The sequence below is a fragment of the Pseudophryne corroboree genome, chromosome 1 (genome assembly GCF_028390025.1).
Source record: "Pseudophryne corroboree isolate aPseCor3 chromosome 1, aPseCor3.hap2, whole genome shotgun sequence".
NCBI classification, from domain to species: domain Eukaryota; kingdom Metazoa; phylum Chordata; class Amphibia; order Anura; family Myobatrachidae; genus Pseudophryne; species Pseudophryne corroboree.
Window position 1 is genome coordinate 613,688,352 of NC_086444.1, and position 19,334 is coordinate 613,707,685.

Below are 19,334 nucleotides of genomic sequence, written 5' to 3' on the forward strand. Positions count from 1 at the left end.
CATTGAAGAAAGACACAGTTCAAATAACAATAATATCTGGAATGGAACTGGAACGGGCTGGAGTGCTGACCGGACTTGATCCAGAATATTAACACTGATAGCATTGAAAAAAGACACAGTTCAAATATAATAGCATCAAGAATGGAATGGGAACGGACTGGAGTGCTCACCGGTCTTGATCCAGAATATTAACATTGATAGCATTGAAGAAAGACAAAGTCCATATAACAATGGTAGCCGGAGTGGAATCGGAACGGACAGGATCATACAAAGTCACTGGAATGAAGGAGCTCAGCACAGAGCTGTTACTTCCTGGATAGAGACTGTTGTACTGATGAATTGGTAATCCCGGGAAGTTACCTTTATACCTTGTAGTATGTATTCATTGGGTGTTGCAGTCAGCTGACGAAAGGAGCTGCAGGATAGGACAGTGGAGGATCAGCTGATGGAATCCAAGATGGCAACGGCCATGTCCGGACTTGGGGGGAAACTCTGACTAGGCCCAAACACCAAGAAGTGGGCACAATGAGAAATAAATACTGAAACAATGGAAGACAGCGCTGTTAAGTACTATACACAGAAGCAGCAGCCGCTGCAGAAGACTTCATGCTGGAACAGCGCTGGCAGACCTCTGGAAGCGATGTGTGGATACAGCGCTCACAGACCTTTGCGCCAGCCAGGACAGACATCGCATAGGAAGGAAGTACTTTTAAAAGTCCAGAGTGTGACACTGCTCAAAAAAATAAAGGGAACACTTGCTCTGTGGACTTGTCTCTTCCAAGTGCTGCTTGGACTTCTAAGTGTCAGTTTTAAACAGCAAAAAGGTGAGTTAGAATACAGAAAAAGGTGAGTTTTATAATACACAATCAGGAACACACATTTGCAGTACCATTAAACTTCTGGTGAGGCTGCAAGGGGCTGAGTGAGAGGGTCTCTTACTTGGAGTAGCAGAGGGGCTGTGATTGTGCGGGTGTGAGGGGCTTTTTTTTCTCTTTTTTTATTAGCAGGAGCTGGAAGCCGAGTGAAAAGGAGGTGCAGTGAGCTGGAACAACTGCAACTGCTACGTGGAGTATAGGTGCCGCAGGAGAGAGTACTACGGCTGCATAAAAGTGAAGGACCAAGAACCGTACAAAGATAGATAAGTATAAGCCAGCTTAATTTATTGTATAAGTGAGATTGTTTGTCTTCTACTTTTTATTTTTGCTGCTTTTTCTTTGAGAGTAACAGGGAGTTAGACCTCACAAACAATATGGGAGGGGCTGTGATTGGGGACCTCACTCAGTGCATGTCGTGCAAGATGTATGCACACCTGGAGCTACCGGCCCAGTGTGATTACATCTGCACGAGGTGTGTGCGAACTGTTGCCCTGGAAGCCCAGGTAACTGATCTAGAGCAAACCGTTACGCGACTGAGGGAGATTCACAATCTCGAGCGTAGTTTAGACAGAACGGTGGAGGAGTTGTGGGAGGGGTCACTGGTAGAAGAGGATGATGATCAGGTAGCCAGTTGGGTCACAGTTAGAAGGAAGAAAAAGAGGGGGAGGCTCGACATCTCCGAACTATCAAACCCGAACAAATTTGCCCGATTGGACGAGGAATCGGAGGATGATAGTGAAGAAATGACGGTGCCGGAGGAGACTGCTCCCTCTAGCATCCAGAGGTGCGGTCCCTCTGGCGCGGTTGGGATAAAAGATAGAGAGGTACCTAGTCAGATGGTGGTGGTAGGGGATTCTATCATCAGGAAGGCAGATAGGGCAATCTGCTACCGGGACCGTGATCGCCGTACAGTCTGTTGTCTCCCGGGTGCTCGGGTACGGCACATCGCGGACCGGGTAGATAGATTGTTGGGAGGGGCTGGCAAAGATCCGGCGGTCTTGGTGCACGTTGGCACCAATGACAAAGTTAGCGGAAGGTGGGATGTCCTTAAGAAAGACTATAGGGACTTAGGAAAGAAACTGAAGGCAAGGACATCTAAGGTAATATTCTCGGAATTATTACCCATGCCACGCGCTAGTCCAGGGAGGCAGAGGGAGATTAGGGAGGTAAATGTGTGGCTTAGGGATTGGTGCAGGAAAGAGGGGTTTGTGTTCCTGGAACACTGGGCGGACTTCTCAGTCAGGCGCCATCTCTTTTGTCGTGACGGATTGCACCTGACTGAGGAGTGGGCAGCGGTGCTGGGGGGGAAGGATGGTTAGAAGGTTGGAGGAGATTTTAAACTAGGAGCCTGGGGGGAGGGTTTAGCTAGAAACTACGGGTCATGCAGTGAGAATAGTGGGGATGGCGGTAGAAAACGAAATGGGGGAGAAGTTGGGGGGAGGGTAAGAGCAGGCGGTAAGGTTACTAACATGGGTACTAAAAGGGATTTTACCAAAGCACTAACCAATGACGATTACAGGTCATCCTTGCTACATAAGGTGAAAGATGTCCCTAACGCAAGGGAAAATACTTATCTTAGTTGTATGTATGTACACGCCAGAAGCATTACTGGTAAAAAGGGTGAACTAGAAATACTTGCAGCAAGCAAACAGTATGATATTATAGGCATTACTGAAACTTGGTGGGATGAATCTCATGATTGGACAGTCAATCTAGAGGGCTATACACTGTTTAGGAGAGACAGACTAAATAAAAAGGGTGGAGGGGTGTGTCTTTACGTAAAGCCGTTTTTAAAACCTAATATATGGGAAGATATTCAGGAGGGGACTGTAGACACTGTCGAGACATTATGGGTAGAAATTGCATGCGGGGAAAAAGGAATAAAAAAGTTAGTATTGGGTGTATGCTATAGGCCGCCTGGTATCAACGCATCTGATGATGAATTGTTACTAAAGCAAACTGAAAGAGCAGCAGGAGTAGGAGACATAGTAGTGATGGGAGATTTTAACTATCCAGAGATAAACTGGAAAAACGATTCATGTGATATTGCTAGGGGCAATATGTTTTTAAACACACTTAATGATAACTACTTAGTCCAACTAATTGAGGAACCAACTAGGTACAATGCAATCTTAGACCTGGTATTAACAAACAATGGGGATTTGGTATCAGGTATTATAGTAGGGGAACCCATAGGAAACAGCGACCACAATATGGTCACATTCAATATCAGTTTCTATAAACAGCCCTATACTGGCTCAACTAGGACTTTAAACTTTAGCAAAGCAAATTTTGAAAAGATGAGGGTATTTTTCAGGGATATTGAATGGGAAGGTTTGTTTTTAGGAAAAAATACTACGGAGAAATGGGAGGTACTAAAATTCCTGCTAGCTAAAAATACACTCAAATGTATTCCTATGAGTAGCAAAAAAAGGAATAAAAATCATAAACCGATGTGGCTTAACAAAAAGATTAAGGAACTTATGGGCAAGAAAAGGCGAGCATTTAAAAAATACAAATCTGACGGGGAAGCAGAGTCATTTCAGCACTATAAGGAATGTAACAAAATTTGCAAAAAGGAAATAAGAGCGGCTAAAGTAGAAACTGAAAAACTAGTAGCAAAGGAAAGCAAAGCGAATCCCAAAAAAATCTTTAAATACATTAATAGCAAGAGATTAAAGAAGGAGAGTATAGGCCCTTTAAAAGACAAGTTAGGAGTCTTAAGCAAAAATGATAATGACATAGCGGACACACTAAATTAGTTTTTTTTCAACAGTATTCACTCGTGAGGACCCAATTCAGGGACTAACGCACAATCTCAATAATGAGAATATCACACTGATAGGTACTTATTTAAGCGAGGAAGTAGTCTGTGACCGATTAAAACATTTAAAGATTAATAAATCACCAGGGCCCGATGGTATTCATCCAAGGGTTCTAATGGAGCTTCACTCTGAACTGGCAAAACCGCTATCTTTGATCTTTAAGGATTCAGTTATATCAGGTATGGTTCCCAAAGACTGGCGTATAGCGGAAGTAGTGCCTATATTCAAAAAGGGAAGTAAAGCTGAACCAGGTAATTATAGACCAGTTAGTCTTACATCTATAGTGGGGAAAGTATTGGAAGGTATTCTAAGAGATAGTATTCAGAAGTTCCTTGAAACCAATAAGGTCATTAAAAGGAATCAACATGGGTTTATGAAGGACAGATCCTGTCAAACCAACTTACTTGGCTTTTATGAAACAGTAAGCGCAAACCTAGATCAGGGTAAAGACGTGGATGTAATCTTTTTAGACTTTGCCAAAGCGTTAGATACTGTACCACACATGAGACTTATCTACAAGCTACAAGAATCAGGGCTAGGAAGCACAATATGCACTTGGGTCAAAAACTGGTTAGATAATAGGAAGCAGCGCGTTGTGGTTAATGGATCTTTTTCAACTTGGACTGAAGTGCTAAGTGGTGTGCCGCGAGGCTCAGTATTAGGACCGCTATTGTTCAATATTTTCATTAACGACCTAACAGAAGGTCTAGAGAGCATGGTGTCAATTTTTGCAGATGATACCAAATTGTGTAAGGCTATAAATACAGAGGAGGATGCCGAGTCTCTTCAGAACGACTTAGTTAAATTAGAAGCATGGGCAGCCAAATGGAGAATGCGCTTCAACACAGACAAGTGTAAGGTAATGCACTGTGGTAACAAGAACATAAATTACACCTACCTACTAAATGGGGTAAAATTAGGGGATTCTGTACTTGAAAAGGACTTAGGTGTCCTCATAGATAGCAAGCTAAGCAGTAGTACCCAAAGTAGGACTGCAGCAAAGAAGGCTAATAAGATATTAGCATGCATAAAACGGGGTATTGATGCTAGGGACGAGAGTATTATACTCCCGTTATAAAAATCACCAGTGAGGCCACACCTTGAATACTGTGTACAATTCTGGGCACTGTACTACAAAAAGGATATCCTGGAGCTTGAAAAGGTACAGAGGAGGGCGACCAAACTAATTAAGGGCATGGAGACGATGGAATACAAGGAAAGGCTTGAAAGACTAGGCATGTTTACATTGGAAAAGCGGAGACTAAGAGGGGATATGATCAACATCTACAAATATATAAGGGGACAATACACAGAGCTTGCGCGGGACCTGTTTTTGGTTGATCAACACAGAGGACTCGTGGACACTCGCTCAGGTTAGAGGAGAGGAGATTCCACACAATACGGCGTAAAGGATTTTTCACAGTAAGGACAATACGTGTTTGGAATTCCCTGCCCGAGGGAGTTGTAATGGCGGAATCTGTCAACACCTTTAAGAATGGGTTAGATAAATTCCTAATGGATAAGGATATCCAGGGGTATGGTGCATAGTCATGCATTATAGTTACTATAAATAGGGATAAAATGTAACGGCTGACAGCAGCATCAGTCAGAAATTTTAGTCAAATCATCATGCATAGGAGACCACAAATAGGTTGAACTCGATGGACAATTGTCTTTTTTCAACCTCAGATACTATGTTACTATGTTACTATGTTACTTAAACAACACAATGTAACTCCAAGTCAATCACACGTCTGTGAAATCAAACTGTCCACTTAGGAAGCAACACTGATTGACAATCAATTTCACATGCTGTTGTGCAAATGGAATAGACAACAGGTGGAAATTATAGGCAATTAGCAAGACACCCCCCAATAAAGGAGTTGTTCTGCAGGTGGTGACCACAGACCACTTCTCAGCTCCTATGCTTTCTGGCTGATGTTTTGGTCACTTTTGAAAGCTGGTGGTGCTTTCACTCTAGTGGTAGCATGAGACGGAGTCTACAACCCACACAAGTGGCTCAGGTAGTGCAGCTCATCCAGGATGGCACATCAATGCGAGCTGTGACAAGAAGGTTTGCTGTGTCTGTCAGCGTAGTGTCCAGAGCATGGAGGCGCTACCAGGAGACAGGCCAGTACATCAGGAGACGTGGAGGAGGCCGTAGGAGGGCAACAACCCAGCAGCAGGACCGCTACCTCCGCCTTTGTGCAAGGAGGAACAGGAGGAGCACTGCCAGAGCCCTGCAAAATGACCTCCAGCAAGCCACAAATGTGCATGTGTCTACTCAAACGATCAGAAAGAGACTCCATGAGGGTGGTATGAGGGCCCGACGTCCACAGGTGGGGGTTGTGCTTACAGCCCAACACCGTGCAGGATGTTTGGCATTTGCCAGAGAACACCAAGATTGGCAACTTCGCCACTGGCGCCCTGTGCTCTTCACAGATGAAAGCAGGTTCTCACTGAGCACAGGTGACAGACGTGACAGAGTCTGGAGACGCCAACGAGAACATTCTGCTGCCTGCAACATCCTCAAGCATGACCGGTTTGGCAGTGGGTCAGTAATGGTGTGGGGTGGCATTTCTTTGGGGGGCCGCACAGCCCTCCATGTGCTCGCCAGAGGTAGCCTGACTGCCATTAGGTACCGAGATGAGATCCTCAGACCCCTTGTGAGACATTATGCTGGTGCGGTTGGCCCTGGGTTCTCCTAATGCAAGACAATGCTAGACTTCATGTGGCTGGAGTGTGTCAGCAGTTCCTGCAAGACGAAGGCATTGATGCTATAGACTGGCCCGCCCGTTCCCCAGACCTGAATCCAATTGAGCACATCTGGGACATCATGTCTCGCTCCATCCACCAATGCCACGTTGCACCACAGACTGTCCAGGAGTTGGCGGATGCTTTAGTCCAGGTCTGGGAGGAGATCCCTCAGGAGACCATCTGCCACCTCATCAGGAGCATGCCCAGGCATTGTAGGGAGGTCATACAGGCACGTGGAGGCCACACACACTACTGAGCCTCATTTTGACTTGTTTTAAGGACATTACATCAAAGTTGGATCAGCCTGTAGTGTGTTTTTGCACTTTAATTTTGAGTGTGACTCCAAATCCTGACCTCCATAGGTTAATAAATTTGATTTCCATTGATAATTTTTGTGTGATTTTGTTGTCAGTACATTCAACTATGTAAAGAACAAAGTATTCAATAAGAATATTTCATTCATTCAAATCTAGGATGTGTTGTTTAAGTGTTCCCTTTATTTTTTTGAGCAATGTATATATATAAAGGCTCTAGGGCTCACAGAGGAGGGAAGGGGGTCCCAGCAATTAGGGGGCTCCTGACTATCTATATAGACCAGATTTTTCAAATTGACGCAGGCATTTCCTGCTATCATAGACAAAACATTTATGTGCTATGGTAGATTTGACAAAAGCAAGCCATTCAGGAAAAGATGGGGATTGAGAAGCCACCCAATACCTACTGACACACACCTTAGCCAACATACATAAATTGTTAACATAAATGAAGAGTGTAGTAGGAAAGGAGTCCATAAAGTTCAAATACACAAGTTCCTGAGCTAACATAGTAACATAGTAACTAAGGTTGAAAAAAGACAATTGTCCATCGAGTTCAACCTATTTGTGGTCTCCTATGCAGTCTCATTGTTGGACTAGTTATTTTTATGTTAGGACTAGTATATTAACTATAATGCGTGCCTACGCACCATAACCCTGAATTTATCTAACGCATTCTTAAAGGTGTTGACTGAGTCCGCTGTTTCTACTCTCTCAGGCAGGGAAATCCAAACACGTGTTGTCCTTACTGTGAAAAAACCTTTTCGCCTCAATGTGCGGAAACTCCTCTCCTCTAACCTAAGCGAGTGACCACGTGTCCTCTGTGCTGATCTTATAGAAAACAGGTCCCTCCCAAGCTCTGTGTATTGACCCCTTATATATTTGTAGATGTTGATCATGTCCCCTCTTAGTCTCCTCTTTTCCAATGTAAACATGCCTAGCCTTGCAAGCCTTTCCTCGTATTCCAGCGTCTCCATGCCCTTGATTAGTTTGGTCGCCCGCCTCTGAACCTTTTCTAGCTCCAGGATATCCTTTTTGTAATATGGTGCCCAAAATTGCACACAGTATTCAAGATGTGGCCTCACTAGCGATTTATATAATGGGAGTATAATACTCTCGTCCCTTGCATCAATTCCCCGTTTTATGCATGCTAATATCTTATTAGCCTTCTTTGCTGCACTCCTACTTTGGGTACTGCTGCTTAATTTGTTATCTATGTGAACCCCTAGGTCTTTTTCCAGTACAGAATCCCCTAATATTACCCCATTTAGTATTTAGGTGTTATTTTTGGTCTTGCCCCCACAGTGCATTACCTTACACTTGTCTATGTTGAACCTCATTTTCCATTTTGCTGCCCATGCTTCCAGTTTAGTTAAGTCGTTCTGCTTATCAGCAGAAGCCTTATACCTGTATGTATTATGCAGTTTGTGATGTCAGACTGAAATGAGGAGAGAGCAAGACAGGTCCATAATAAGTGGCAGAAATCAGCCCCTGGGGTTCCACATTTAGGACAATAGGTATGGTATAACTCTCAATCTTAGACATCCTAACCAGTGTCCAATAAACTCTATGCAGAATATAAATCTGTATCTGACAAAACTTTGCAAAGGACATAGCCCTTCAAGGCACAGCTAAAACAGGGTCCCAAATCCTCATCAGTCAGTATTCTAAGATCATTTTCCTATTTAACTCGTAAGCTACATAAGAACTCCAAAATGGTCATGAGGGATATAAGAATAATTAGCAGAAATCAGGCCATGGGAACTCAATGAACACAATGAAGCATAGGACATAGTACAAATACTGGAATGACACCTTACAATTATGCTGTAAGGCAGGGTTCCAAAACATGGTCCTCAAGACACCCCAATGATCCAGGTTTTAAGGATAGCCATGATTGAACACATGTGAATTAATTAGTACCCATGTTATTTTGAATTAAGCATCTGCATCATGGATATCCTTAAGACCTGGACTGTCAGGGTGCCTTGAAAACATTTTGGAACTAAAGATAGCGGTAAACCATAACATGATGGAGGAGCTGGGGGCTTAGCACCAAGCACAACTGTTAAAAACTGATAAGTCTATCCAACTCATACAACTGACCCATGGCAACAATGTTAAATTGATGCCACAGGCTCCAACCTTGAAAGTTCTTTACAATTAGGATTATCTTAAATTGGAAATGCATTGTCAGGGACAATAGTTTCACAAGGGGATTTAATAGAAGCCCTCATAGCATGTATCAATAAAGGGGAACAATGTCTAACTCAGCCAAAAGGCAACAAAAACTGAAGGGGAGTGTAGTGAAAGCTTCCTGACCTAACAAGACCCAATCAAAGAGCCCCTAATGAGTACGAGATATCTAGTCTCTTATACCCCTTTCACACCAGCAGCTTTGAACATGGGTTATTGGCACATGAGCGCACATAACCCGTGTTCCTGTGTGGTGTGAAAGGTACCAGGGGCAATATACCAGGTTGAGTGACCCAGTATTTCAACCCTGCTAGCGAGCAGGGTTGAACTCGTGTTCAACTCGGCTCGCTGTGCAGTGTGAACGGGAGCCGGTTCAGTGTGACCTGTTTCCCGTTCACAGTATGTGGACAGGCGTCGCTTGGAGATCACGTGATCTCCCAGCACCGCCACGCCGCGTCACCAACCCGGCAATATGCCGGGTTGCTGTCTGCGGTGTGAAAGGGGTATTGAGGCGGGTCACACACTGGGAGCTCCCGTGTCAGGCTCCCGTGTGCGACCGGCCTTCAGATGGTGTGAAAATGGTATTAGATGAGCCAGCTGTGCTTCCAAATAGTATAGCCAAAGGTCAGCCATTCCACTAGCAGCCTTATACAAAGAAGGGGTGTATGAAGCATTGGCAAGAGATAAAGTGGAGAGAGATAAAAGTACTAACCAATCAGCTACTAACTGTCATGTTATAGGCTGTGTTTAGAAAATGTCAGTTAGGAGCTGATTGGTTGGTACATTATCTCTCTCCAAGGCACAATAAATCTTGCCCATAGGGCCCGATTCATGTTTGTATGAAACTGCATAGCCACGAGAAAGCGGCTGTGTAATTCTGTGTAAATGCAGCAGGAGGCGTCTGTAGGAGACAGAAGTCACCTTGGAATCGGATCACCATTGCGAACCGATTTGCTATGGTTACAGGCACCGGCCAGCCTGCGTAAGCTGAAGCATACTCAGACTGGCTGAAGGATCCAGACACCAGGGTGCAGGAAGTCTATGTCTGAGGATGCAGTCCCTGGACCCATCACACGCTCAAAACAGGGGGCAACACCACTCCATTTTGAAGAACGGTGTTGGGTGCTGTGCTGCCCCCCAAATGCCGCAGCATGGTATTCTTGTAGCGGCTTATTGGGCTGAGGGTGACATCACAAGACCCATTCTGCACATAAACAGAACAGGTGTTTAGCCATACAAATATGAAATATAATCATAAAACTTATCCTAGCATGATTGTCACACCAAACTAATAAAGAGATGTAGTAATTAATGTAACAAGAATGGGATGTGGCAATTAAATTGCAGAATGCTGCAGGACATGAAATAATTTAGAATGAAATATCATTTTCACTAAATTCACTCAACCCAAGACAGAAAATGGTAGTTTTATTTTCCGCAAATGAGATCTGGGGGTTTAAGCGTTGTGTGTTAAAACTCGCTGCTTCCAATCACTTTTATATCCACAATTTAAAAGGGCAATGTTTTGCTAGTAAAATCATTGCCCTTTTAAATTTCGGGCATAAACACAATTGGTAGTGCTGGGTTTAGTAAATAAACCCTCTCGTCTTTAAATAAATAAGGGCAATATTTAAGGATAAATAGCTTCTCTGTGAGAGATTTTAATCCCCACATAGTGGAACTGTGTGGTTCACTATAAGGAAAGCGAGTGAAAAGAGGAGCTGGGATAACAATCACTTTCACACAATGGCCCCCGGGATCCCATTATCAGATCTGCTGTGTCCTCCAGACTCCTGTCACCTATACAACTTGTTTTGGCATCCTCTCCGGTATTTCACATGCTGCTGGTTCGTGGGCAGCACCATGTTGGAGTGGCATCATTCAGATATCATGCCAATCCTGAGAAGGCAGGTCCTGACCATATGACTGCAACAGTGTCCTATTTAATTCCTCAGGTGCTGGCAAATAGATGACTGCATAACTTCTTTCCTAGAGGCATCAGTTCCACTGCCAACTACAGTGTGGAATCTTGATATCTCATCTTGTTCTGTACTACGTGATTTACTGCTACCCTGCCTGATACAAACCTGTGCCTTTGTTCTGTACTGTTTTCTACTCCGAGTATCCTGCACTAGTACATTGTACATACAGCATATGAACTCTTGCTACCGTATCTGTGCAGTATTACTGTGTTTTTACCATCTCCTATCAGTTGTGATGATTAGCTTCTAATTCTAGTCTGTATGAGTGGAATAATATGACCATCAAATTTCACTAATATCCCAGTCACTACAGCTAGTCCAAGGGCACCTGACCTGAATCACAATCCTCCTAGTACCATGATAGTTTGCACTGGCCACATGGAAGCCAGCCCCAAGAGTGGATCAGGTCCATTATTTGACTAGCAAACTGGAGAGACATAAAGCTGATTAAGACTAACACATCCAGTAGCTACAAGACCTGCCTAATTGTATGGACTCTATTTAGGTTTTGCTAGCAAATCAAGCTATACCTCCAATATATGATTAAGGTGGACCCAGTTCTCTTCTTGTGGCATCAGGCCTCCACTTGCTAACTATAGGCAGACAGAGGTCCCAAAATCTTTTGAGGTTTCCTTAATCAATGAGGCATCCACTTCGAGTTACAGCTAAGGAACTTCCCCTCTGATAGGACCAAGATAGCCTTCCTCACCGGGCATCACTTAGCATGTGCACCTCTGCTTTGGGGAAGTGACCCCATTCTGTCAGATTATTCATCCTTTGTAGTCTTCTTTCAGAGAATATTTGATTAATCTTGGAGTCAGATATCCTGCGACTTTAGCATGGCTCAGTCGGTGGGTCAGACTTGAACTTTAATGAAACAGCAAAACACTAGTTGCTTCTGGCAATGTCTTTCTGATAAGATCAAAGATGAATTGGTTGCCTAACTTCCTACTACTTTGGATACCTGATTTCTTTGTATAACTAAGTGTACCTACAATTCTGTGGGAGCACCAAGTTAAAGTAAAATGACAACTGTAAGGAGGAATAAGTAAATACTCAGTTTAATCAAGAACATGGACTTAAAAAAAAAAAGAACTTAATTTAATTTCTACCTTGACCATGTGCAAATGGCCTTTCCAGGGTCCTGTATCCCATGCATACAAGGTATTGAGGCATTATTTGCTTGGAGGCATGTACAGTACAGTACATAGATCATGTATGGGCTCACTAACAGAACTACCAATCTATATAAGCCTTGTTCAAATTTCAGACAGACTTTCAGCAGTCCCCCATTAAGATAAGGTGCTGCCAACTATTTCTGTTAAGGGTATTGACACAACTGCTTCTGCGTGGTTGAAAGTATTAAAAAATTGTACGAGTCTTTGAGCTCCTATATCTAACATACTGATATGGAACAACTACTATGCAGCCAGAAAAATAAGGGTAGGGCACAACTTAATTAAAACATAAGGCTTAAAAATAAAATAATAATAATGTTTGAGTGTATTTCTCTGTAAAATATTGACTGCTGTATAGATTATAAGAACAGGTTAGTGATGTGTGTTTATTGACAGTTACGCCAAGAACTTAGTGGGGTTATATTGGAGTAAAAATAATATTTTGGGAGAAAATAGCTGCCCATTGAGACTTCCAAATTTACAAATATATATGTAACATTGTATTTCCAGAATGCAGGGTAGTATGTATTGATTTCTATGTGATAAAATGTACATGTTCGAGTAGTGGTTTTCTACATTCTTAAATTAAAAGTATTTTATAAGACAGTCCAAAATATTCTGTTGTGTTTTAAACATTACTAAAATGTGTCTGTCATGCACATTATAATGTACATATGCCACAGGGCTACACATGTTAGCTATTTTTGTATTCACTTCTCAAAATAAAGCATTTTAACCTTACAGGTGGTAAAAGTAAATTACACATACAGTATGCGTATTGTGCACAAATATATTGCAGCAATGTTGCAAACACGCTACTGTATGTGTGTGTCAGGACTTATAGTTTGTATTCTGCAGTGCCGCCTTCTGGTCAGAATCTGATAAAACAATTGCAGCAACTATACCTCTGACAGAAGCTAGTTCATCCTAGGTGAGTTGCAGGGAATTACCACGCAGACCTAGAAAGGCACAGGTCTCCCAGACTGCATTTATTTTCTGCTCGATTGGCTCTGTCAGGCATCCAGTTATCCTGTCAAACTGATATAGGATGGGGGGATGGGCAGAGAGAAATGACTATTAAGCACTCAATATTGAAACTTTAAATACAGCCTTGAGACAATGGGGTATATTCAATTGAAGTCGTAAACTGCCGTCGGAAGACTGTCAGAATACACGCGAAAAAAGTCGGATTGACACTGTCGGGTTTGGCCCGGCATTAAATAGGGAGCTGTCGGGTCCTTTCCGTTGGAAAGGACCCGACAGCAATTGAAAATACCCCAATTTCTAGGTTTCTGGCCTACTGTCTTATCTATGTATATCATTGTACTAGATATTTGAGCGTTAATCACTGAATGTAAGTTATGTACACTAATGATCATGCCACATGCAAAAGTGAGTATAGGTATATTCCCTGATCTGCTGACCAATGGACTTGATTTTTGCAGGTGATGGATATAATGACTTTGCCTATACTATGAAAGGGACATTTTGCACCTTCTAGGCATACTTTGCATAGGATGGAATTTTATAAGCACATTTAGTCCAGTGTAATAAAATTATAGTATAATTCTATCAAGTGACTTATTAAATCATAAATCCCATCCTAAAAGTTGAATTACTTGGAGTTTGGCGTTCGTGAGAACAGTGTATCACCTGACATCATGGATGCTTTTACAGAAAGCTGGGGTCTTTTTACTATGCCTTGGATGGCTGTAAAGTGGTTGGTGATAAAGTACCAGCCAACCAGCATCTAATTGCCATGTCACAGGCTGGGTTTTAAAAACTGACAGTTAAGAGCTGTTGGTTGGTACTTTATCTCTATCAAAAAAATGAAATATCATAATTAGTAAATCTAAATCTCTCTGCACATGTTACATCTACCCCACCTGCAGTGCAACATGGTTTTGCCCAGTTACTTGCTTTACTTACAAACATTAGTCAGGCCCATAGTTATTAAGGGGGACATTTATTAAGCAGTGATAAGTGCAGAAAAGTGAGCTAGTGGAGCAGTTGCCCCATCAACCAATCAGCAGCTCTGTATCATTTTATAGTATGCAAATTATAGATGTTACTTCAGTGCTGATTGGTTGCCATGGGCACTTCTCCACTAGCTCACTTCTCTGCTCTTATCACTGCTTAGTAAATGTCCCCCTAAATCTCATATTTTACAGCAGAAAATGATCATTTGTTATTAACACATTAATTTGAATTGACTCAGAGTACAGAAATGTAACTTGTAGGCTACAATGGCTAACATCTACAGATGTCATTACTTATCACAGTCAAGCTTGGTACATTTCATAATTTAGCAGCCCTCACAGAAGCCGATGGAGGCTGACTTTCCAATCGAAAGCAGAAGGGGATACGTATTTTGTGTGGGAGACCTCAGAAAACAAATATTGTTATAGTTTTAACAATTGTGCTTTCACAGTGGAAGCAATCCAGTGCAATCTTATTGTGACCTTGTACAGAGAGAGCATGCATGTTAACTGCAGACACAGCACTATTAGATAGTGGACATCAATTGCTACTAATGTATTTCACAGTAGATTGGGAATGCCTCAAGTTGTGCGTGTGTGTATGTAGTGAAAGCAAAGAGTTACAATACATGAGGAGTGAATGAATAGGTAACACAGCACATGAGTCGCAGAGTGACAAGAATACCCGCTGGTGAAGCAAATGGAAGATGCTATAGAGTGGCAGCCTGAGGGGAGGAGAGCGGGGCGAAGTGAAGCATGCAATCTACAGAAGTGGGGAGGGAGAGAGTGAAATGAGTAAACAGTGGCTGGGGGAGACATATAGATGTGGCGATAAGTGGGAGAAAAGAAGGGGAGTGGGTGGGGGAGGGGGTCAGACTGGGAGAAATAGATCAGAGGAGAACAGAGAAGAAGCAGCAACTCAATAAGAGCAGAGATATGGTGAAGGAGGCAGATCAGAGAGGTACACAGAGAAACATGACAGTAACTGGTAGGGGCGAGATAAAGGCTAAGGAGAGATCCAAGATATTTGTACATGGAAAGAAGAAAGCATGTTGAATGGTATTGTAGGGAGACATGGAAAGTGTGTGGGAATCGCAATGACGAGGATAAAAGATACAGTAAGCGGAAAGCAGTGAGGAGGTTAATGATGGTGCAGTTCCCCTTCCTCCCCCGCAGACTCAGGGAATCCCCTCTCCCCACCTTCCTCCTTCAGCTTCCCTTTTTTCCACATCAAAGACTGCACACAGGCTCTACGGTTGCCATGGAGATTGGCCATCTTCCCTCCACTGACGTGTATGCCAGTCTGTCAGGTGTTTTGTCAATAAAGCTTTGTAAAAATATTTAACCCTCACATACCTAAAATGAAACAGATAAGCATTTTGGGGTTATTAGTTAGTCAAAAGAAAGGGTTAAAAGTGGCAAGCAGCTACACAGCTGAAAAAGAGGCATCGGTGAAATGAGTACTGGGGGGAATTAGGGAGGAAGAAGATGGTGAAGTGTGCAAAAATGTGTAACATAAATGTAGTAGCACAATGCAGAGAATGATTGGAGAATATCAGAGACTGTGGAAACAGTGATAGGCGAAGCACTGAGACAGCAGAGAAGGGACTGTGAAGGGCTAGATATGCTTCTAGCAAGGTCATCATGGGATTAGAGTTCTCATTGTGCCCAGATCTGTGCCAGGTTACCTCATTTCAATATAAACCTTCAAATCTGTGCCAGGTTACCTCATTTCAATATAAACCTTCAAAATCTAATCCAGTCACCCATTTTCTTGCTGTGCCAGTGTAATGTGGTAACTAATTCATTATCTTTAACAGCTGCAGACACTGAAATGCCCCATTTCTCTGCAGTTTAAAGGTTAATTACTCGTTAAGCCCTCGAGAATTGTTGTTCATCAGCCCTCTGTTCCCGATCAGCCCCTTTCACAGCCAGACATTGCACTGCAGCAGAGAACACGTTAGAGAAAGCCAGAATATGCACAACTTTAACCTTTTGACATCTGACACAATACATTTTGCTAATTACATGATCTAATTCCAAATTATCTGGGCATAATACTGATAAAATTAACAAAACTTTTTAAAAGAAATATGGAAGGATTTATCAAATCTTGGAGAGATAAGGTACCAACCAATAATATTCTGTCCTTTTTCTTTCACAGCAGTAAGAAGCTGATTGGTTGGTACTTTATCTCTCTCCGATATTTGATAAATGTCCCCCAGAGTAGAATTTGTTTCCCTGGTGCCTGTAGGCAGAAAGACTTTTGTGGCCCACCAGCAATGGACCAAACACACTTTTTGAACTACAGTGTGTACCCCTGTAATAGACACAATTACATTGAGTGTCGATTAATGTAGAAGCCTGGAACAACTACACTAAAGGTTATAAAAAATCATTCCAGCACTAAAAGCTGAACTCCCAGGCCAAGTGACACATCAGTCTACTGAAGGCATCATTCCTCGGTACTAGGAGGTTACTCAATGCATGCAGTCATTTGTGGAAGGGGGCTCTGCTGTTAATGGAGACCTGCAAGTTCGGATTGGTCATCCCACTCACTGCCCCTCTGCATCCATTTCAAAGTAGTTTGAAAATATATGCTGAGAAAGAGCTAGCACCTTTTGTAAGGTGCAATGGCCTTATCTCGTATTCATTGTAATTTGTATTGCCATACATTGTGTACATTTTAATATGCAGAGACTTATCTGGAGCCCTGTTTAATTTGCAAACCATACATGTAATGTGGTTCTGTTCCAGTAACCCATACCAATGGCATTGTCAGATTCCTGCAACAGATGTAGCTATTGGAGCATCCTGCAAGGTAAGCTACATAGCAGAGAGGTGCTTATAGTTGCAATTGCCCTATAACTTCTACATTGTCAAATGACATACCGAGGTTCTGGGGTAATAAAAGGGGCAGTTATTAAATATTATTGGACCTGTGTTCATGTCCCCAATGTGTATCGGCCACACCCTATCAAATGACAAATGCACATACTGATTGGCCCATTGGCAATGTTAGCAGACAAGATTAATGAGGACAAAAGACAGTTGCATACATCCCAAAATGACCCTCTCCAGGAGGGACAGAATGCTCTGCTCCTGGACTTCCCTCTTAAGGCCAGTACACACTGGCAGATGTGTGCTGAGCGATCTGTCACAGACCGCTCAGCACACATCTCTCCCCCTGCTCAGCACAGCGTGATGTATGCTGAGCGAGGGGAGTGGCGCTCATTTCACCCAGCGGGTGAAATGAGCAACCTGCTAGATTGTGCCAATCTAGCACCGGCGATGGTGACACGTGAGGCCGCGCATAGCTATCGCTGGGGAGCATACACACAAGAGATACGTGCTTAACATCTCAGCAATCTAGTCAGATTGCTTAGATTTTAAGAACGGATCTCTCCGTGTGTACCCCCCTTTAATTTATGATTGCCGGCACCTGTAGTGAAACACCTTTCTTATCCATCTTATTATCTGTTCAAAACAGGTGCCGGCAATCATAAATTATAAGAAAAGTCCAGAAGCAGAGCATTGTCCCCCTCCTAGAGAGGGTCATGTTGGGAGGTATGCAGTTGCAATACGCAGTTTACTGTATCTGCTGGTCACCATCTTCATACGCTTGCCAGGTAATGGAAAGGGGGTTACTATGATGGGAATGCCATTAGGTCTAGGCACTGACTTAATGTGGATAGAATTACAGTATATACACCTCTGTTAAAGGGTGACTCTTTTACAGTAAGTCACCCTTTAACAGAGGTATATATACTGTAGCTATACTTACCTACTTTTTGCTGCTTCCCTCTGGAAGATACAGTGGAATATTTTGGGTGGAGTGGCTGTGGGGTCATGAAGATTTGAGTCATTGTGGTCTTGCGCTCTACTGCAAAAAATTTTATAATAATAATACACATTTCTCTGACGTCCTAGTGGATGCTGGGGACTCCGTAAGGACCATGGGGAACAGCGGCTCCGCAGGAGACCGGGCACAAAAGTAAAGCTTTAGAACTACCTGGTGTGCACTGGCTCCTCTCCCTATGACCCTCCTCCAAGCCTCAGTTAGATTTTTGTGCCCGAACGAGAAGGGTGCACACTAGGTGGCTCTCCTGAGCTGCTTAGTGAAAAGTTTATCCTAAAGTCGGCTTTACCGATGTCTCCCTCTGACAGGGAGGCAGTTTTGGAAGCCATTCACAAGCTGTATTCCCAGCAGGTGATAATCAAGGTACCCCTCCTGCAACAGGGAACGGGGTATTATTCCACACTGTTGTGGTACCGAAGCCGGACGGCTCGGTGAGACCGATTCTAAATCTAAAATCTTGAACACTTACATACGGAGGTTCAAATTCAAGATTGAGTCACTCAGAGCAGTGATTGCGAACCTGGAAGAAGGGGACTACATGATGTCTCGGGACATCAAGGATGCTTACCTTCATGTCCCAATTTACCCTTCTCACCAAGGGTACCTCAGGTTTGTGGTACAGAACTGTCACTATCAGTTTCAGACGCTGCCGTATGGATGGTCCACGGCACCCCGGGTCTTTACCAAGGTAATGGCCGAAATGATGATACTCTTTCGAAGGAAGGGAATTTCTCTATCGTCCTAGTGGATGCTGGGGTTCCTGAAAGGACCATGGGGAATAGCGGCTCCGCAGGAGACAGGGCACAAAAGTAAAGCTTTCCGATCAGGTGGTGTGCACTGGCTCCTCCCCCTATGACCCTCCTCCAAGCCAGTTAGATTTTTGTGCCCGGCCGAGAAGGGTGCAATCTAGGTGGCTCTCCTAAAGAGCTGCTTAGAAAAGTTTAGCTTAGGTTTTTTATTTTACAGTGAGTCCTGCTGGCAACAGGATCACTGCAACGAGGGACTTAGGGGAGAAGAAGTGAACTCACCTGCGTGCAGGATGGATTGGCTTCTTGGCTACTGGACACCAGCTCCAGAGGGACGATCACAGGTACAGCCTGGATGGTCACCGGAGCCTTGCCGCCGGCCCCCTTGCAGATGCTGAAGTAAGAAGAGGTCCAGAATCGGCGGCAGAAGACTCCTCAGTCTTCTAAAGGTAGCGCACAGCACTGCAGCTGTGCGCCATTTTCCTCTCAGCACACTTCACACGGCAGTCACTGAGGGTGCAGGGCGCTGGGAGGGGGGCGCCCTGGGAGGCAAATGAATACCTATTTTGGCTAAAAATACCTCACATATAGCCTCCGGAGGCTATATGGAGATATTTAACCCC

The 19,334-nt window shown here is 43.4% G+C and overlaps 1 long non-coding RNA gene across 1 annotated transcript in view; it reads right to left on the bottom strand.

Moving 5' to 3' along the window:
• LOC134927812 (uncharacterized) overlaps positions 1–15,392 on the bottom strand; it is an 87,565-nt gene extending 72,173 nt beyond the window's left edge. Inside the window, exons 1-2 of the long non-coding RNA XR_010177746.1 lie at positions 15,307–15,392; positions 13,033–13,165 (exon numbers count right to left, since the gene is read on the bottom strand). This is a non-coding gene — a long non-coding RNA (uncharacterized LOC134927812). The remainder of the gene's footprint in view (positions 1–13,032; positions 13,166–15,306) is intronic.
• Positions 15,393–19,334: the final 3,942 nt, after the last annotated feature.